The sequence below is a fragment of the Sus scrofa genome, chromosome 13 (genome assembly GCF_054392235.1).
Source record: "Sus scrofa isolate SSC_HxYL_T2T_F1_AM1 chromosome 13, Sscrofa_HxYL_maternal_Yorkshire_Landrace_v2.0, whole genome shotgun sequence".
Classification (NCBI taxonomy): domain Eukaryota; kingdom Metazoa; phylum Chordata; class Mammalia; order Artiodactyla; family Suidae; genus Sus; species Sus scrofa.
The window spans coordinates 187,861,638-187,884,516 of NC_139395.1; the positions used below are offsets into that span (position 1 = coordinate 187,861,638).

At 33.1% G+C, this 22,879-nt stretch overlaps 1 protein-coding gene across 8 annotated transcripts in view; it reads right to left on the bottom strand.

Moving 5' to 3' along the window:
- The window catches only part of LOC146397805 (uncharacterized), a 1,134,194-nt gene that overhangs the window by 253,726 nt on the left and 857,589 nt on the right, over window positions 1-22,879 (bottom strand). For 4 of the 8 annotated variants that reach the window (XR_014823707.1, XR_014823711.1, XM_084989253.1 and 1 more), the window contains one exon: window positions 5,951-6,072. The gene's annotated coding sequence lies outside the window, so the exon portion shown is untranslated. Of the gene's footprint in view, window positions 1-522; window positions 6,073-22,879 lie in introns of those variants that run through there. The other 4 variants (XR_014823710.1, XR_014823708.1, XR_014823715.1 and 1 more) reach the window with 2 other exon arrangements.

The following is a 22,879-nucleotide window of genomic DNA, read 5'->3' on the forward strand; positions in this document are numbered from 1 at the left end:
AGGGGAATATTGAGTCAGCGTCCTTATCTGTTTCTAACTCTTGGGAAAAAATAATATACCAGGGACCATCACTCAAATTTGAATATTCCAGAGCCAGTCAGAGCCATAGTTGTACTACCTTTTCTTTTTTTCTTCTATGTGTACTCAGACACAATGATTTCAATATTCTAAATTACAAGAAAAAGAGTAGGTAACATTTTTAAAAAACAGAAATGCTAATTCAAAAACGTTGCATGCATCTCAGTGTTCACAGAAGCATTATTTAAGATTGCCAAGGTATGGAAGCAACCAAGTATCCATCAACAAATGAATGGATAAAGATGTGGTATACAAACAAACACAGAAAGGAATGCTACTCAGCCATAAAAAAGACACACACACATACTCATACACACACACACGCACACAGAATAGAATACTACTCATCCATAAAAAAGAACTAAATTTTGTCATTTGTAGCAACATGCATAATATTGAGGGCATCATGCTAAGTAAAATAAATCAGACAGAGAGAGAAAAATAATTTATGAGATCACTTATATTTAGAATATAAAAAAATACAACAAACCAGTAAATAAAACAATAAAAAAGTAGATCACATATACAGAATAAAACTAGTAGTTACTAGGGGGGATGGAAGGGAAAAGGGATTTAAAAAAAGTTAAGCGGGGAGTTCCCGTCATGGCGCAGTGATTAACGAATCCGAATAGGAACCATGAGGTTGCGGGTTCGGTCCCTGCCCTTGCTCAGTGGGTTAACCATCCGGCGTTGCCGTAAGCTGTGGTGTAGGTTGCAGACGTGGCTCGGATCCTGCGTTGCTGTGGCTCTGGCGTAGCCTGGGAACCTCCACATGCCGCGGGAGCGGCCCAAGAAATAGCAAAAAAAAGACAAAAAAAAAAAAAAAAGTTAAGTGATTATATGAAATAATTTGTATGAACTATTGAAAATTATAAAGCACTAAAGAATTTAAAGACTCTTTCATTCAATAGATAAAAAATGCTTTCTCATCTAAATAAATGATCTATGTAAGAAGAAGTTTGGGGAGTTTCTGTTGGGCTCAGAGGTAATGAACCCAACAAATATCCATGAGGATGTGGTTTCAATCCCTGGACTCACACAGAGGGTTAATGTTTCAGTGTTGCCATGGTCGATGAGCCATGGTATAGGTCACAGACACAGTTAGGATCCCAAATTCCTGTGGCTGTGGTGTAGGCCTGCAGCTACAGCTCCAATTTGATCCCTAGCCTGGGGACTTCCATATGCCACAAGTGCAGCCATAAAAAACAAAAAAGAACAAACAAAAAATAATAAAAAAAGAAGTTTAGCATTTATACCATAGGCAGAAGTGAAATGACAACAAAAGAATAAAAACTTGAAAAATATATTTAAATGAATACTACTTTAAGATTCTTAAACAATGCCAAAGATACTATGATAAGTAAAAGACATACATACTATCAGCCAAGAGTAAATACTAAAATAAAAAACCAATGTATCTTCTTTGAAGAAATGTCTTTTCAGGTCTTCTGCCCATTTTTCAATTGGATTGTTTGTTTTTTGCTGTTGAATTATGTAAGTTGTTGCTTGATTATTATAGAGATTAAGCCCTTGTTAGTTGCATAATTTGCAAGTAATTTCTCCCATTTCATAGGTTGTCTTTTTTATGGTTTCTTTTGCTGTGCAAAAACTTGTAAGTTTGATTAGGTCCCATTGGTTTATTTTTGTTTTAATTTCTATTGCTTTGGGAGAATGACCTAAGAAAAATTCCTATAATTTATGTCAGAGGATGTTTTGCCTATGTTATCTTCTAAGAGTTTTATGTGCCTTGTCTTATGTTTAAGTCTTTACGCCATTTTGAGATTATTTTTGTGACTAGTGTGAAGGTTCTAGTTTCACTGATTTAATGCAGCAGTCTAGTTTTCCCAGAAATGGCCAACAGGTACGTGAAAAAATGTTCAATGTCTCTAATTATTAAAGAAATGCAAATCAAAACTATAGTGAGGTACCTCTTCACACTGGTGAGAATGGCTATCATTAATAAGTCTACAAATAAATGTTAGAAAGTGTGTGGAGAAAAGGGAACCCTCCTACACTGCTGATGGGAATGTAAATTGTTACAACCACTGCAGAAAGCAGTACAGATGCACCTCAGAAAAGCAAATATAGAACTACCGTATGCCCCAGAAATCCCATTCCTAGACATCTATCTGAACAAAATTTTCCTTGAAAAAGATACATGCACCAGTATGTTCATTGCAGCACTATTCATAATAGCTAAGACATGGAAACAACCTAAATATCCACTGACAAATTTATGGGTTAAGATGTGGTACATATACGCAATGGAATACTACTAAACAATAAAAAGAACAAAATAATGCCATTTCCAGCAACATGGATGGAACTTAAGATTCTCATACCCAATGAAGTAAGTCAGAAAGAGAAGACAAATATCATATTGTATCACTTACATGTGGAATCTAATATATAGTACAAATGAAACTATCTATAGAAAAAAAGCAAACTCATGAACATTGAGAACAGACTTGTAGTTGTCAAGGGGAAGGGAGTGGTATGGACTGGGAATTTTGGGTTAGTAGATGCAAACTATTGCATTTGGAGTGGATAAGCAATGAGATCCTGCAGTATAGCATAGCGAACTATATACAATCACTTGTGATGGAACATGATGGAGAATAATATGATAAAAAGAATATATATATGTGTGTGGTGTATATGGGTTAGTTTACTATACAGCAGAAATTGACAGACTTATAAAGCATGGTAAAGCAACTATATTAAATTTTTTTAAAAAGCCATCTGTTTTAGCTAATAAACAAAGAAGTTAAACTGAATTGTAAAATGTAGTAAATTAGTCCAAAAGAAGTCAGAAAAAATACAGAAAAAGGGACAAAGAATACATGGATTAAATAGCAACCAGATAAAACTATTTAGTATTTAAACCTAAGTATATTAGCAATCATATTAAATATATGCAATATAAACACTATGTTGATTAAATGCCAGAGATTATCAGAATGAATAAAAGCAAAATCCAACTATATCTATTTGCATATAAAGACTAACATAAATGTAAAATAGTGAAGAAAGATAAACTGACACCAATCAAAAAAAACCTAGAGTAGCTATATTTATGTTAGAAAAGTTATATTTCAGAGCAAAGAATAATAGCATGATAAGACAGGTCAATTTATGATAAAATGGTGATTTCATGATGAGGACATAACATCCAAAATGTGCATACCCCTGTTAATGGAAGCTTCGGAATACATATAGCAAAAACTAGTAGTACTTCAAATAGAAAGCTCTACAAATGTAGTTGAAGATTTCAATATCTTCTCTGAATAAGTGGTATGACAAATAGACAAAACACTCAGTCTACAGTTTTTAGAAGACTTGAACAACATTCTCAATCATCTCGCATAGTTGATATAACAACTGATATAATAGTCTAATAGTCAAAACTATAAAGTAAGCAAAGTCTATCCTGTGAAAGGATAAAGAAATTTTGGTTCATTTTACAATGGAATACTACTTAACAATAAAAAGAAATATATTATCTGTATGCACAATAGCATGTTGAATTTCAAAATAATTATTCTGAATGAAAGAAGCCAGACCAAGATAAAGAATAAATACTATATTTCTATAAAATTTTATAATATGCAATCTATATATATAGGGGCAGAAAGCAGATAAGTGATTGCATGGAGATGGACGCTTTAGAAATGCCAACAGAGAGAGATTACAAAGAGGCATAGGGAAAGTTTTGAGGGTTATGGATATATTTATTATTTTTATTATTATTGTATTTTCATTTTGTATAAATGAATCAAAATTTATCACATTTTATCTCACATTTTATGTATTGCTATGGTATAAATAAACAAATAATATTTTTTAATTGTTATTTTAGCTACAAGAGGGTTCTCTGGATATCAGTCCATCTTGATACAAGATTTCTGAGAATGCTGATAAGTTTCCAGATCATTTTAGAAATGGATGTATTTATTATCTTGAGAATTGTTGAGACCAAAAAGCTTTGAAGCTAATATTCAGACTAGCCCATTGTTATGGGCATTAAAGTCATGTAAAATAACACGTCTTTTAGTAATACAGAGGAGTACATTGCCAAAATCTTTGATGAATATATGGTTAAGAAAAGACCAATATGATATGATTGTCATAGAGAAGAGAATGATATGTTGAAATTTAATGAAATCTGACTGAAGAAAAATCTGTATGAACAAGTAACTATCTGGAAATGAAAATAGGGAATAAAGATATTTATGAAACATCATGGCTTGTACAGGGTGAGGAGTAACAAGAAACCTCAACTTCAGGGAATGTCAAGTAAAGCAACATCTTTGTTAGAGAAGAGTACATTTTGAAGACATTTGAGAATGTAAGGGTATTTCTTTGTTTCTAGCCCCATATCCAGTTATACCCATAAGTCCTTCCATACCACATTCAGTAACTTTTACCATATATGTGTGTTGATTAACACATACAACTTATTCTAATTTAACAAAGCAGGGGTGATTTTTTTTTTTCCCCATTCTGGATCTGCTTTGATCTCATAATATATGATTGGTTACCAGTTGCCTTCCTATCTCTTATTAGTTGTCTTTCTAATGACTGTAAGATATCTTCTGGAAAATGTCTAATTGCTTAAATCACCTATAATAACATCCGCCATCAGTATTCTTTATAATCTATCCAATCCACCGAAATGAAGGCAAAATATATGTCTGCTCTACTAGCTCAGAAACTACCTGGGTGGCCCAGCCGTTCTGTCTCATTCTAGCTCATGTTGCTCCATCAATATCCCTAGCACTGCTATGCCCTTGATGTTAGGACTCTAGTGACATTTTCATTCATACTGTCTCAGGATAAAGACATCTACTTCCTCCAAGAAGATTTTAAGAGAGACCATTAAAAAACAATCCAGGAAACAGTTTTTAAAAAATAAAACATTCATAGTATCTTTCTTCATTATATTGGATCAATATATAGTTTTGAGAAATCAATCAATCCTATAGGTCATTGAGTAAAAGGAAATAATTAACACTACAATTATATAAAAATTGACAAAAGATTTTTTTTTTAAATCACGTTAATTTTGGGTGCATGCAAATCAGTGTAGCTTCCATGGAACATGAAAAAAGATCAATCCAACAAAGTTAAGGGGTCAAAATTTTTTCTTTGTTTTAATACATAGCAAACCAAAAATAGAAAAAAGATAATTTGGTAGTTTGAACCCATAAAGCATACCATTGTTTTCTGATTCTTACTATACCTATGAACAAGCTTATAAAGTTCACATTTAATAGTACTGTAAGACTGATTATCAATGTACACACTTATTTAAGACAATAGTTCTTCTATCCTAGCTTTTCTGGTTCCCAGACTTTTTCATATTATTGAGTTCGGGACCATAGCTAGGTTAAAAATGACTTATATTTTCAAATAAATTTAGAGAAGTGTGAAGGCTCAGACCTTATACCAGGATTATTATCCTTAAAAAGAAGAATATTGTAGGTCTGGGGTCAAGAATATCTTGAGAAAAAGTTAACTGAAATATAAATGTCTCAGCCCATATTCTACTTTGATTTCTACTGTTTAGCTAAATTTCATTTGTGTGTAGGTTGTGTTATATTTGTTTATTCATTTTATCCTCATGATAACCCTTTAGTAATTTTTACACCCTCTATTTTAATGAATAGAATACTGAGATCTGAGATTTAGACTGAAAGTTAATTTTATACCAGAGCCTATATTATATGCTTTTCATTACAAACTAATATACCTCAAGTACACCTTTAAAAAGAAAAGAAAAATACTTCTTCATTGATATTAATCCCTTTACTTATAGTTCCATTTCTCACTTCAGTTATGCTTAATGTGTCTTTAAGGAAATTCTGATTACCTTTGAATTTGAGGATAGGCTTCTTAGTCGGTCTGTTAGTTATACCATTATATTCATTTCTGCAGATTCTATATGCAACAATGGTCAAATTCCTTAACACCTTAGAGCTTCAGTTTGTGTATCTGAAAAACAGAAGTTAAAATATATTTTGCTTAATAAATCAATGCCTATATCTTCAGAGGTGTTTAGAATATTATTAATCATAATAAGTAACACATTCACATTCCTTAGAAAGGTACTAAATTAAAGAATTGTAATATGATAAACAGAATCTCCTCACCAGATGGCTGTTCTCTCAGGGAAAAAAGACCTGTCTATAAAATTACCAAGGCTGACAATTTCCTTCCTTTGACCTCCGTTAATATACTCTTACTCCAACCTACTTTAAAAGATAAAAAGTCTCCCAAATATTTCCCTTCCTTTACTCTTCAATCCACAGAGTCTATTCATACTAAATTAGATTCTTTCATCTAATGTTAAGAATAAGTCAGCTTATTTGCTCATCCCAGTTTTATTGCAACAACTTCAATAGCTTTAATCCCTTGAAATATACAAAACTCAATACACACTTTTCCTCCTATGGCATTAGACAGAGATTCCTTAAAACTTCTACTTATTGGCCAGAATCTTAGAAATGGTTTTAATATGTTAATACCTTTTACTTTTAAAATGGTCATTTGTAGCCTGTAATTACAAAGGAATTTTATCCATAGTTCCCTCAGTACCAAGATGTACTTCATAAAAATATTTTCATAAATTCACAAGTAAATATTTGGGAGATAATTTTTCAATAGTTTTTCCTAAATAATTTTTTAAATACAAAAATAAAATGATGTTCATTCACCATTTATAATTTATACTTATAAACTTGTCTGCTATTTTTATTCCTATGAAATAAAATATTCAGTTAAATTTAAAATTTGCATTGGCCCTCATGTCAGGACCATTCCCAAATTCATCTACAAAAGTCAGGTAATCAGAATAATAGTGGAGTTCCCGTCGTGGCGCAGTGGTTAACGAATCCGACTAGGAACCATGAGGTTGCGGGTTCGGTCCCTGCCCTTGCTCAGTGGGTTAACCATCAGGCGTTGCCGTGAGCTGTGGTGTAGATCGCAGACGCGGCTCGGATCCCACGTTGCTGTGGCTCTGGCATAGGCCGGTGGCTACAGCTCTGATTCGACCCCTAGCCTGGGAACCTCCATATGCCGCGGGAGTGGCTCAAGAAATAGCAAAAAGACAAAAAAAAAAAAAAAGAATAGTTACTTTATGAATTAAATGATGTAATTAACTAAATTTAAATATACAAAAATTGCATTTTTTCATGTATCATTCAGCAACTGCTTTTCAGTAAATTTTGTATTAGTAAGATGTTTCTATTTTGACATATATAAATTAAAGCCATAAGTTTTTTTTCCTTTTATTAGCTGTGGCATATGGAGTTCCTAGATCAGATATCAAATCTGAGCTGTAGTTGTGACCTATGCCATGGTTGTGACCCATGACACAGCTGTGGCAACACACCAGATCCTTAACCCACTGTGCTGGGCCAGGGACTGAACTTACATCCCATTACTCCAGAGACGCCATAGATACCATTGCGCCACAGGAGGAACTCCAAGGCATAACTTTTATCTCCAATGTGGTGGTGCATTATATGAATGGATATAAACATGAATGAAACAAATATGAAAACATTTCAGATATCAATTTGCTGACAGACAGGCATTAATTTTCTAAAATGTATCTCAAGAAATTACTAATACAAATGGATATATTCTGTTTAACTTGGTAAAATTTGGGGTTACTTGACCATTAAGAAGCAGTATAAACATCAGTAGCCATATGTCTAAGTCCTTTTGCGTACTTGAATCAGGAATATTTTATTGACATATATATAAATTATTGGAACATATGTTTACATTCAGTTGTTTTACTAGCTATTTCTTGAGACATATGAGATTAAAGAACAAAAAAGCACTTCAACATTTACAAAATACCAGTAAAATTCATATGTAACAAATCACAGAAGTACAATTATGAATGAAAGCAATGACAAAAAGAAACAATGACCCATACTCAATATATATGTTCCAAATCCAATGATGATCAAGTTGCAAAGGGTAGCTGAATCTTCTTTCAGAGTTGTATTTTTCTGGTTCATTCATTGTCCCCAAATAAGACCATAATATCTTGGCAAACTTTGGTTTTGATATATGTGGCCAGATTAGTGCATTGCCTACTAAGTGGATCTTCAGAAGTTTCCTTTTCTTTTCTTTTTTTTTTTTTTTTTTTTTTTTTGTCTTCTTGCCTTTTCTAGGGCCATTCCCGTGACATGTGGATGTACCTCTGATTAGGGGTCTAATCAGAGCTGTAGCTGCCGGCCTATGCCAGAGCCACAGCAAGGCAGGATCCAAGCCATGTCTGCAACCTACACCACAGCTTACGGCAACGTTAGATCCTTAACCCACTGAGCAAGGCCAGGGATCGAACCCACAACCTCATGGTTCCTAGTCAGATTCGTTAACCACTGAGCCACGACGGGAACTCCAGAAGTTTCCTTCTATCTATGCTATCCATGACCAGTTTTTCTCCCTATATTTCTGCTGTATTTGTGCTGCATAATTGAATGACTAATATCTGCATAGTGACCAGAATTTCAAATTGGTAAAGGATAAAAATACCTAAGAATTGGAGGTATGTGAAATAATTATTCCATTGTTGTGACAATAATATATATTAAAGAATTTTTAATTGTTATCTATGTTACCCCAACATTAAGTTGCAATAGAAATTCTGTATCTCAAATCTGTTTTATGTTTTCTTTCTGGGCACACAAGAAGACATTTCCTAACTTCACTTACACTAATATTAAAGTCATGTGTCTGTGTTATGGCCAATGTGACTGGAGGAAGTGAAACGTATTACTCTCAAGCTTCACTACAAAATGCTATGCAAGGATTTCCCATTGTGGTGCAGTGGTTAAGGAATCTGACTAGGAACCATGAGGTTGCGGGTTCGGTCCCTGCCCTTGTTCAGTGGGTTAACGATCCGGCGTTGCCGTGAGCTGTGGTGTAGGTTGCAGACACAGCTCGGATCCTGCGTTGCTGTGGCTCTGGCATAGGCAGGTGGCTACAGCTCAGATTAGACCCCTAACCTTGGAATCTCCATATGCCGCGGAAGCGGCCCAAGAAATAGCAAAAAAAAAAAAAAAAAAAAAAATGCTATGCAAAACTGTTCATATTTTGTTTTTTTTTTATAATTTTTTTTATTTTCCCACTGTACAGCAAGGGGGTCAGGTTATCCTTACATGTATACATTACAATTACATTTTTTCCCCCACCCTTTCTTCTGTTGCAACATGAGTATCTAGACAAAGTTCTCAATGCTATTCAGCAGGATCTCCTTGTAAATCTATTCTAAGTCGTGTCTGATAAGCCCAAGCTCCTGATCCCTCCCACTCCCTCCCCCTCCCACCAGGCAGCCACAAGTCTTTTCAGCCACTATGGAGAACAGTTTGGAGATACCTTAGAAATCTATACATAGAACTTCCATATGACCCCGCAATCCCACTCTTGGGCATCTATCCGGACAAAACTCTACTTAAAAGAGGCACGTGCACCCGCATGTTCATTGCAGCACTATTCACAATAGCCAGGACATGGAAACAACCCAAATGTCCATCGACAGATGATTGGATTCGGAAGAAGTGGTATATATACACAATGGAATACTACTCAGCCATAAAAAAGAATGATATAATGCCATTTGCAGCAACATGGATGGAACTAGAGAATCTCATCCTGAGTGAAATGAGCCAGAAAGACAAAGACAAATACCATATGATATCACTTATAACTGGAATCTAATATCCAGCACAAATGAACATCTCCTCAGAAAAGAAAATCATGGACTTGGATATTTTGTTGTTTTTAGTGGCAATATCACAATATAAAACCTAGATAACTCAGTCAACACTTAGAGAATATCTTGACCTGCAACTGATGTTGTTATGATGAGGAGATTAACTTTATGTACTGAAATAATGTGTTCTATTTATTACCACAATAACAGACTATTCTAACCTACTATATTATAAATTTGAAGTTGATTAGCCCTTACCTAATCAAAATTTATTTCTGAAGATGACAAAAAGTTAAATTTTCTCATCTATAAATGTCAAGTTCATTTTTTTTTTTTTTTTTTTTTTTTTGTCTTTTTGCTTTTTCTTTGGGCCGCTCCCGCGGCACATGGAGATTCCCAGGCTAGGGGTCTAATCGGAGCTGTAGTCGCAGGCCTATGCCAGAGCCACAGTAAGGCAGGATCTGAGCCGTGTCTGCAACCTACACCACAGCGCAGGGCAATGCCGGATCGTTAACCCACTGAGCAAGGACAGGGACCAAACCCGCAACCTCATGGTTCCTAGTGGGTTTCGTTAACCACTGCGCCATGATGGGAACTCCAAAGGGGTGGTTTCTGTTTAATCCAATCAATCATATATAGATATCACCAGTATTAAACTAACAGAGATCATTTTTATAGTTCCTAGCACTTTAGCTTGGAGGGATCTGTATCAGACTACCACTGTGTAAAAAAACTGGGGATAGAACACAAGTATCTTTGCCCAGATTTGTTAGTGATTTTTAGGTCTTATAACACTCTATCTCACTATGCCATGCTTTTCATAAAGAAAAATGCTGCCAATGAAGAGCTTATAGTAGTTAATAATGGATTTCTCACATCTAGTTGACCTCTTTTATTTGTGCTTGGCACAGAATTTTATATGAAAGTTACAGCTGTGCTGCATATCATTGCTAGGTAGAGTTGGCCTATGATACTCCAGTCATGCTGATCTTGCCTCCAACTGCTGCTTCCAATATCACATTAACTCATGTTCACAATGAAAAAAAAAAGTGCAACTCCCTCTCCTCTAATAAGCTTTGACATTTTACCCTATTTTGTAGTTTTCTTGAGCATTTGAGCAAAGAGCCTCATTAATTTTGGCAATTAACACTAATACAGAAAACTTGATGCCAGTAGTCTTTAAACATAAATTCCAAAAGACCTAAATTTATCGCAAAGTAGAATTACTTCATTACTTTCATATAAACAACAAAAGCTATATATTCTTCCCTAAAATAAAATAGTCCTAAAACAGCATACAACAGAATTAGTCTGAGATTTGCTTATTAGTTCTACTCCTAAAAATAGTTGAAGAAGAAATATGGAAATAATTAAGAAATGATACATGAATTAAATTTCATCAGTTTGAACCAACCATTAATTTTATTCACAAGCCTGTGGAACTCAATCCTTCCAATGTTCAACTTGACACAGGCACTATATACTAAAGATAGGGAAGAAGTTTCACTATCTCATTTATTATTTTTATAGTCCAATATTTCTGTCGAGTGCCTAACTTCCATAGTGAGAGGCACTGCAGAGAAACATAGATCAGTGCCACAGACAGGAATATGAACCAAGAATACCAGCCAGATTTGCTCTGTTTTGTTGTTTGTTTCTTTCTCTCTTAATTTTTGCCTGGGTAAGGCAGCTCTCCACCCTACAAAATATTATCTCTTTGATTTATTTAAAAGATAAATAAATCTTGTGTATTACTAGGTGCAATTCATAAGTTTTATGCATGATGAAAATGGAACCTGTGAAAGATAGTGAAAGAAAACTGGAATTTGACAAATGATACTGTTAGGTTTATATTTTTGTCAGTATTGCTAATCACAATAAAGAAGCCATAAAGCCAGTTACCAGTGCATCAATCTCCTAAAAAATACCCAATGAAAAGATACCCATCAAGCTTGAAAATAACTCCTGCCAAAAAACACAAGAGAAAAAAAAAAACTGTTTAGCAAAATTAAAGATATAAATAATTTATAAGGAAAAATCATGTTGATTTAGCAGTATGTGAAATTATAAAATAACAAATCTGAATCCATGACTAACATTTTGTTTTCCTTTTGTTTCCAGACAACTGAGGGAATAAAGCTAATTCTGGAGATCATGCGCTTCTGAAAAGGCAAGATGGCTATTTTAAATTTTTCTTCCTATTTGACAATTTTTTTAGAGCTGCTACTGTATTTTAATTGAAACTCTATTAATGCTTGGTCCCCACAACATTATTTTCTCTTAGTTATCACCAATCTGAGTGATAAAAATACTCCTAGGTCTTCTTTTATTGTCTTTCCATATCTCATGACCACCAAATTTTAGAAAGTGTAAGGGCTTTGTCCTGTGTATCCTTTATGTACACATAATTTTATGATGATCTTAATGAATACTGGGTTTCTAAATATGTTCTATAAAACTGTTTTTGTCAAAATGCATATCTCCACACATTCCTGGATCATGAAATCAACTTAATGAATTAAGATAAGCAAGCTTTAATGAAATTGAAAAAAGAGAAAGAACAAATCAGAAAAATAGACAAATCAGACTTCATCAAAATTAAAACTTTATCAAAGAGCAAGAAAAAGTAGCATATAACATAGAAGAACATATTTGAAAAGCATATATTTGATAAAGAACTAATATCCAGAATATGTAAAAAACTCTCACAACAAAACCAAGAAAAAGCCAAATAACCCAATTAAAAATAGGCATTGAGATGTCACCATCGGGGGGGGGGGCATAAGTTCATTTTTTATCTCTCCTTCAATTTACAACTAACTGGGCATCCAGAACTGACAAAAAGCCGTTCTATATCACATACAAGGACACTAGAGAGATCCATCTATCTGTGTATCTGAAAGTGGGTAAATTAGAACCAAAAGGAGGATATTGAGTAAAGGGAGTAGTAGCAGAAGTAGCTTCCTCAGCAGTGAAGTTGTGGTAGGTTGGGCAGCTAGCCAGCATGATCTTTCTAACAGAGGGAGTATAGAATGAAGGGAGGAGAAGGGGTCTGCCTGACTACATGTGCTGCAGCTAGAGGTATCCACTATTCTGAGGGGACACTGCAGTGATTGGAAGGAAGAAAAGGAAAGGGAGTTAGGCAGACCAAACAAACAAACAAACAAACACACAAACAAAACACTGAAGAAAAGTGTTTTCTGTGTCTGGCCTCTGATTGTGGCAAGAGAACCACCTATAGACCTCTGTAATCCTCCCTATTTAAAGATATCCTTTTCAGGACATGGGCACACAAAAAGCCCCAAATGTTAAGTATGCATTTATTCCCACTCTACAACTACCCCCCCTTTTTACTCTACCAGGTTTCTTTTTTCTCTTTTTTATGCATATGTCCAACCTTAGAAGCAAGTCAGCTCCATCAAGATAAACCAAAAACTTGTGTTTTATCACCATCTTCTGGAAAGGCTCTTAATTACCAACCTGTTGAACCATTGGAATCAAATAAAAGAAAGCCTTACCTAAATAAGAAATGGGTTTGTTACTTCAAATGTGGCAGCAGAGGCACTTTTTATCAACACCATGAAAAATCATGGTAATAGAAATCAAAAAAAGAAGAAAGTAGCAATTTTGTAGCAAACAATCGGAATGATACTGATACTGTGATCTAACTGACAAATAATTAAAACTAGCTGTTCATACCTAAATTCAGCAAGCAACTCAGAAAGGCAAAATAATTATTTTAGGAATTAAATTAACAAACAGAATGAGTACTTTGCCGAATAAATTGACATTCTAAAGAAGAACCAAGCAGAAATTCTGGAGCTGAAGAACCCATATAATGAAATGAGATGAAGACTACATTAGAATGCTCTGGAAGTCAAACAGATCAGATGGAAGAGAGAATAAGCAAGCTCAAATACAGTGATATAAAAAATGATTCAGGTTTAATAGAAGCGATAGCTAACAATTTTTAAAAAATAAGAAACCCTACAAGATCTTACTCTATTAGAAAAGCCAGTATAAATTAATGGAAATAGTAGAAGGAGATGAGGGGGAGAAGGAAGGAGAGCACATATTTAAAGAAATAATAGCTGAGAACTCCCCAAACCTAAGGAAGGAATTTGATATGTAAGTGCACAAAGTTATAGAACACTTTATTATCTTAATCCAAAAATTAAAAAAAAAAAAACCTGTCAAACATCAATGATAAGTAATTTTAAAGGCATTCACAGAGAAAAGGGTAGTAGTTTACAAAGGAATTCCCCTTAGGCTATCAGTAGATTTATCAACAGAAACTCTACAGGCCAGGAGAAAAACTCTCAACCAAAAATACCCTACCAAGCCAAGTCATCCTTCAGATATAAAAGAGAAGTAAAGGCTTTCTTAGAAAAACAAAAACTGAGGGAGTTCACCACCACTAGATCTTATAAGAAATGTTGAGAGCAGCTCTTCAAGTGAAAGAGAAAGATGAAATTACATGAAACTGATTAAAATGTTAAACAATCAGAATTTTAATAATATAACTCTTTTTAGCATAGTATATTAAACTCTTGATTATAGCATAAAAGTTAAAGAACATTAAAAACAACTATAGCTATCACAAATTGACAATAAAATCACAGCATGAATAGAAAATTAGTGACAATAAAAATATAAAAGGGGAAAAAGAAAAGGATGGAAATCTTATGGGCAAATGAAGATTAATTGCTATCAAAGGAATAGAAAAAAGGACTATTTTAATTATGAAATATTTTATGTAAACATCATGATAACTACAAAGCAAAATTCTAGAGCAGAAACATAAAACACAATACAAAAAACCAAAACAAACAAACAAAAAAAGGGAGACTGAGCAAATCATCATGGAAAAAATATGGAAAGGTAGACAGAAATAGAAGGGAAAGGAAACAATGAAAAGACAAAATAATCAGATGGGAAAAATTAAAGACAGTAGTGGAGTTCTCCTTGTGGCTCAGTAGTAACAAGCCCAACTAGTATCCATGAAGATGTAGATTCAATCTCTGGCCTTGCTTAGTGGGTTAAGGATCCAGCATTTCCATGAGACATGGTGTTGGTCACAGATGTAGCTCAGACCCTGTGTTGCTATGGCAAATTGTGTAGGCCAGTGGCTGCAACTCTGATTTGTCCCTAATCTGGGAACTTCCATATGCCATTCATGTGGCCCTAAAAATAGGAAAGAAAGAAAATGAAAAGAGAAAATGACAGTAGTAAATTCTTACATAACAAAAATTTAATTGTAAATGCATTGAACCCACTGATCAAAAGACATAGAGTGACTAAATGGATAAAAAATAAACCCCAAGTACATGCAGCATATGGGAAACTCATTTAAGCTTTAAAGACAAACATAGGCACAAAGTGAAAGGATGGAGGATGACATTCCAAGCAAATAGAAACCAAAAGAAGGTGAGTGTATATATAATTATATGAGACCAAATAGACTTCACTCCCAATAGGTAATGAGACAAAGAACACTATATACTGATAGGAGGGTCAGTACACGAAGAAGATATAGCAATTATAAATACATATGCTCCCAAAACTTGAGCATTGAAATATATTTATCAAATATTAAAATGTCTTAGGAATGAAAAAGATAACAATACAATAATTATAAGAGACTTCAATATCTCACTGTCAGTAATGAATAGATCGATCCAACAGAAAATCAACAAGGCGAAGTTGGAATGGGACCACAGTTTAAAGCGAATGGCCTTAGTAACATTTATAGCACATTCCACCCAAGCAGCAGGATACACATTTTTCTAAAGAGCACATGGAACATTCTCTGGGATATGTCACAAAATAGGCCATAAAACAAATCACAGTAAATTTAAGATTGAAATTGTATAAACTATATTCTCTGACTACATTGGTGTGAATCTTAAAATCAGCAACACAAGAAAAGTGAAATCTATAAATATTTGGAAAATAAACAGAAATTTCTATATTACCATTCAGTGGAAGAAGATAGCCTATATAATTTTTAAAATATAAAGACAGTGAAATGAAATGAAAATAGAAATACAATATGTCAAATACCGTGAGATTCAACAAATAGAGTTAGGACAGCAAAACTTTTAGCAATAATCTGATATGTTAAGAAATTAGAGATCTCAAATAAACAACCTAACTTTACATCTCAAGGATCTAGAAACAGAATAACAAATGAAGTCTAAATCAGCAAAAGAATAGAAATGATAAAGTTCAGAGTGAGAAAGAGCAAAAGAGAGAACAGAGAAAAAATAGAATTGACAAATCTAAGTACTGGTTCTTTGAAAAGATAAATTAAATTGACAAATCTTTACACTAATCAAGGAAAAACAGAAGTTCGAAATAAAATTAGAAGTGAAAGATACCACAGAAATACTTAGCATCATAGAGAATATTAATTATGTGCCAAAAAATTACATAACCTAGAATAAATGCTTATATTTCTATAAACACACAACATACCAAGAACTAAATCAGGAATAATAGAAAATCTGAACAGACTGATAGTGAGTAAAGAGAATGAGTTCATAACCAAAAATCTTAAAACAAAGAAAATTCTAGGACTGGATGGCTTCGCTGGAAAATTCTACCAAATATTTAAGTAATTAAGACCAATCCTCCTCATACTCTTCCAAGATATTGATGAGAGAACACTTTCAAACTCATTTTACAAAGCCAGAATTACTTTGGTACAAAAACCAGATAAAGATGCCACATAAAAAGAAACTATAGACAAATATCCCTGATAAGTAGACACAAAAACTATCAACAAAATATCAGTTTACCAAATCTAAGAACACAATAAAAGGATTATAGACCATGATAAAGTTAGATTTATTCCTGATATACAAGGATGGTTTATCATAAGCAAATCAATAAATACATCACATCTATTATATTAAAAATAAAATTACAAGATCATTTAGTAAATGTAGAAAAAAACATTTGACAAAATATTTTATGATTAAAAAAACCCTTAAGAGACAGTGTATAGAAGGACCATAACTCAACATAATAATGGGCATATATAACAAACCTACAGCTAATATACTAAATGAAAAATAGAAAGGACATTCTCTAAGATCAGAAACAAGTCAAGTATGGCTACTCTGATGACTCTGATTCAGTGCAATACTGATTAGCCCTAGCTAGGGAAATTAGGTAAGGCATAGAAATAAAAGGCATCAAAATCAGAGGTGATATAAAATTGTCACAATTTGCTGATAATCTTTAACACAGAAAATCTCAGTCAAAAACTTGGAACTAATTAACAATTTCAATAAAGTGATAGTATATAAAGTGAACATAACACAACTTAATCACCTTCATTTACACTAATGATGAAGGAATTGAAAAAGAAATAGAGGGGTGCCCATTGTGGCTCAGTAGTAATGAATCCTACTATTATCCAGGAGGATGCAGGTTAGATCCCTGGCCCTGATCAGTGGGTTAAGGATCTGATGTTGCCATGAGCTATGATGTGGGTTGCAGATATGGCTTGGATCTGGCATTGTTGTGGCTGCGGTGTGGGTCGGCAGCTGCAGCTCCTATTCAACCTCTAGCCTAGGAACTTCCACACACCTCAAGTGCAGCCCTAAAAAAAAAATAGATAAAATAAAATAAAAGGAGAGAGGGAAAAATTAGAGAATTATCCCATTCGCATTAGCATCAAAAATATGTAAATATAATACCTCGGAAAAAATTTAACCAAAGAAGTAAAAGATCTGTACAATGAAAACTACAAGCCTTTCCTGAAAGAAAGAAGTCACAGGCAAATGGAAAGACAGCCTATGTTCCTGGATTGTAAAAATCACTGTTGTTAAAATGGCCATAATATCAAAAGCCATCTAAAAGTTCAGTGCAATCCCCATAAAAATAACAAAAGCATTCTTCACATAAATTGGAAAAATAATCTTAAAATTTGTACAGAATCACAAAAGACCCTGAACAGGTAAAACAATCCTGACAAGAAAAAATAAATCCAGAATTTTTATGCTTCCAATTTTCAAATTGTACTACCAAAAAAAAAAAAAAATAGACACATTGATCAACAGAACAGAAAAGACAGCCTAGAATTAAATCCCAGCATACAAAGTCAACAAATATTTGACAAGGGAGCCAAGAATACCATTCAGGAAAGAATAGTCTCTTCAACTAATGTTGCTGGGAAAATTGGAGCAATACATGCAGAACAAAGAAACTGGATCCTTATCTCACAACATTCACAAGAATTAACTTGAAATGAATCAAAGACTTAGACATAAGACATGATACCATAAAATTCCTAGAGAAAAAAGGAGGAAAGACTCTCTTTATAATTGGTCATGGTAGTGTATTTTTAACATGGTGCTGAAAGCACAAACAATGAAAGCAAAAATTAACAAGCACAACTATGCCAAACTGAAATTTTCTGCACAGTAAAATAAACAGTCAACAAAAAGACAATCTATAGAATGGGATAAAAATTTTGCAAACCATATATAGGCTAAGAGGTCAATATTCAAAATATTTAAAGAACTTGGTCAACTTAGTAGCAATCATAATAGTAAGACCCCAACAATCCTATTAAAAATAGCGTAAGAAGTAAATAGATATTTCTCCCTAAAGTACATAATATGGCCAAAAGACACATGAAAAGATATTCATCATCATTAATTATTAGGGAAACCTACATCAAAACTACAGTAAGATACCATTTTACAACTATTAGAGTGGCTGGTTTCAAGAAGACAAGAGACAACAGATACTGGCAAAAATGTAGTAAAAGAGGAAACTTTATACCTTGTAGGTGAGAATGTAAATTGATCAATCATTCTAGAAAATAAGACGGGGTTTTTCACAATAAATTAAAAATCAATCTACCATATTATGATCTCACAATTTCACCTCTGGATATATACCCAAAGAAAGTGAAAGCCAGGTTTTGGTGAAATATATGATGCACTCCCGAATTTATTGTAGGAGTACTTACAATTGCAAAGATAAGGGAACAACCCACATACCCATCAACAGATGGATGAATAAAAAAAGATGTGGTTCTTATACATAATAAATATTATTCAGTTATGAGAAAGAAGGCTATCCTCCCAGTTGTGACAACACTACATTAAGCAAGATAAATCAGAGGGAGAAAGGAAAATACTGTATGATATCACTTATATGTGGAATCTGTAAAAGTTGAAACTGTAAAAACAGAGTAAAATGGTGGCCAGGGGATGGAAAGGAGAGGATAGGGGTAATGATATTTAAAGATACAAACTTGTAATGAGTAGAGATCTAATGCATAATGTGATGAATGTAGAAAATAACATTCTACCATAATTATGTAATGTGATAAAATACCAAATCAGCAATAATATTACAATATAAATATATCAAAGTAATATGCTATATACCTTAAACTTACACAATTTAATGTTTATTTAATTTAAAAAATGAGCAAATGAATTGAAAAGGCATTTATATATATATACATTATGACCATTAATACATATATTACATATAATACAGTTATAATAATACATATGTAAATGGCCAAAAAACACAAAAAGTTGCCCAACATAAGTGTTTATACAAATGCAAGTTAAAACCACAGTGAGATACCAATTCACATACACTAGGACAACTTTATTCAAAAAGACAGAAAATAGAAAGTGTTGGAAAACATGTGGGAATTGGAACCCTCTTATATTGCTGGTAGGAATATAAAATGATTCATTGTTTTGGAAAACAGTTGAGAAGTTCTTCAAAAAGATAAACATAAAGTACCATATGGCTCAACAATTCTATTTCTAGGTATATACCCAGGAAAATAGAAAATGTAAGTCCATGTAAAAACTTGTGCAAAAAGCTTATGGCAGCATTGTTCGTAATGGCCAATAAATAAAAATTGGTGAATAAATAAATGTAACATAACATGGTGAATAAATAAATGTAACATATCCATAAACAGAATATACACTTCAGCTATAAAAAGTAACAAACATTTCATGGAACTTGGAAAAATATTAAAAACATTATTCTGGGTTCAACATTATTCTGGTTGAATATGTTATTATTCAAACACACACATGCAAAAACATATATTATATGATGTTATTAATATGAAAAGTCCAGGTAAATCTAGAGGGACAGGTGACAGGTTAATGGTGAGAAAAGGCTGGGGAAGAGTTGTTGAAAGGGACAGTGATTGCTAATGAGTATTGAGCTCTTTATTTGGCTGTGGAAAATATTCTGGAATTACCTAATAGTGATGGTTACACAACTTTATGAAATTACTAAAAACAACTGAATCAGATTTATGAAGGTGATTTTTATATAATACAAATTATACTCCAATAAAAAAGTACTAAAGTATCTATCAAATTCACCTACTTGTCAATTCACCTGATTAATAAACTTGTGAAATTTACTTTTTGAAACTCTGCTTTGTCCACAAAAGTAAACATATAAATAAATAACAATAACAAAAATAATATAATACTCAATTTTTCTAAATTTAGTAGATGACAAGTCTATTTGCAGATTATTCAAGTAAAAATCTTGAAGTAATACCTGCTCCTATTTCTATCATATTCTGGCAGCAAGTTTAAGAAATTTTAACATTTAAAATATCAATTTTTAAAAATTGATATATAATCACATACTATATAATTCATTTTTTCAAATTAAGCAATTTAGTGTTTTTTAGTATATTCACAAGTTGTGCAACCATCATCACTATCTAATTACAGAACATTTTCAAAATAACAAAAAAAATAACAAAACAAAACAAAAACCAGAAAAAATTAAAAACTCAGTACCAGAGAATATTTGTCTTGTTCCTGATTTAAAGGAAAAGCTACAGTCTTGCATTATTAAGTAAATCTTAGTTGTTTCCACCAACAGTATAGGAGGGTTCCCTTTTAAGGAAAATAGTATGGATGTACCTCAGAAAACTAAATATAGAACTACCATATGACCCAGAAATCCCACTCCTGGGTATATACCCAGACAAAACTTTCACTGAAAAAGATACATGCATCCATATGTTCACTGAAGCACAATTCGCAAAAGCCAAGACACGGAAACGACCTAAATGTCCACTGGCAGATCAATGGATTAAGAAAATGTGGTATATATATATATATATATATATATATATATATATATATATATACACAATGGAATACTACTCAGCCACAAAAAGAAAAAAATAATGCCATTTGCAGCAACATAGATGGAACTAGAGACTCTCATACTGAGTGTAGTTAAGTCAGAAAGAGAAAGACAAATACCATATGATATCACTTATACTTGGAATCTAATATAGGGCACAAATGAACTTTTCTAGAGAAAAGAAAAAAACTCATGGACTTGGAGAACAGACTTGTGGTTGCCAAGGGGGTGGGGGGAGTAAGGAGTGGGATGGACTGGGAATTTGGGGTTAGTAGATGCAAACTATTGCATTTGGAGTGGATAACAATGAGATCCTGCTGTATAGCATGGGGAACTATATCTAGTCACTTTTGATGGAGGATAATGTGAGAAAAAGAATGTACATGTGTATATATATGTGTGTGTGTGTGTGTGTGTGTATTTATGTAAGACTGGGTCACTTTGGTGAACAGCAGAAATTTACAGAATAATGTAATACAACTATAATAGAAAAAATAAAAACCAAAAAAGCAATAAATAAATAAATAAATGATCATTATGTTAGAAGACTTTTAAAAAAAGGATATCTCAGCTGTGAGATTTTATTGGAATTCCTTTTTCAGATTGAGGAGGTTTCCTATCATTTCTAGTATGTTGGGTATCTTTATCAAGAAATAGTACTGTTTTATCAAATATTTTTACATCTGACCATGTATATTTTTTCCCCAAATATCCACACGCTAACTACTGCTAACTAGTCCTCAGCAACTTCACAATTACTACCTGGATCAGTCTATCATCATCTCTATGTGGGCTATGACAATATCCCATTAAATAGACTTTCTTCTATTCTCTGCCCCACTACATCCAAGGCTCTTTGAAAACAATTTATGTTATTTAAACATTCTGTCACTCTTTTGCTTTGACTTTCCAATGACTTTCCCAAGGAGGCAAATTTTGTTACTATAACAAAAATGACCTTGAATGTCTTGCCATTTTCTTCTTCATGCCACACATCCTACAAACTCTTTATCTCTTAAACACTGTTTTACCGACGTATTTGTTTCTTTATTATTCAGGAGTCATTTATTGAGTCTATAATAAATGCCAAACATCTATGACAACTAATATGAAATAAATAAAACTGAAGAAGTCTGAGACTCTAAACTTAAAGAATTTTAGGTTTTCAAAGTAAAGAAATAGATACACAAATAGCTATAGTTAAAAATAAAAATTAGGTGTTTCCTATGGAGCTCAGCAGTAACAAACCTGTATCCATGAGGGTGTGGGTTCAATCTTGGCCTCACTCAGTGGGTTAAGGATCCAGCATTACTATGAGCTGTGGTGTAGGTTGCAAATGAGGCTTGGATTTGGTGTTGCTATGGCTGTGGTATAGGCCAGCAGCTGCATCTCTGATTTTGACCCCTTGACTGGGAAATTCCATATGCCACATGTGTGGCCCTAAAAACAAAATAAAATAAAATATGCAACAATCAAGGCAAATATTTTTTTTTAAAATACCCCAAGAGTTCAATATAGTGAAAGATTTCCTTAAAAGGTAAAGGCAGGAAAATGCTGATAGGCAACATAGAATTTTCAGTTGCCATGGAAAAACAGGTTGGATGAAAAAAAAAAGTCAGCACAACTAAAATCAATGGAAAACAAGAGATGGATTATTTTTCTTTAATGCTTTATGTCCCCTAGAAATTATTAAGGATATAAGAAATATCATTTGCATAATTTTAAGCAGTGTTTCAAATAACAAGATTCTATATGCATTTGGCAAATCAACTAAATGAATAAGAGAAATATAACAATATAGAATGCAAAGTAATACTTAGAACATATTCATTACTATGGTTTCTTTACATGTTTACTTCAACAGCTATTTCCAAAATACTAAATTAAGAATATCAC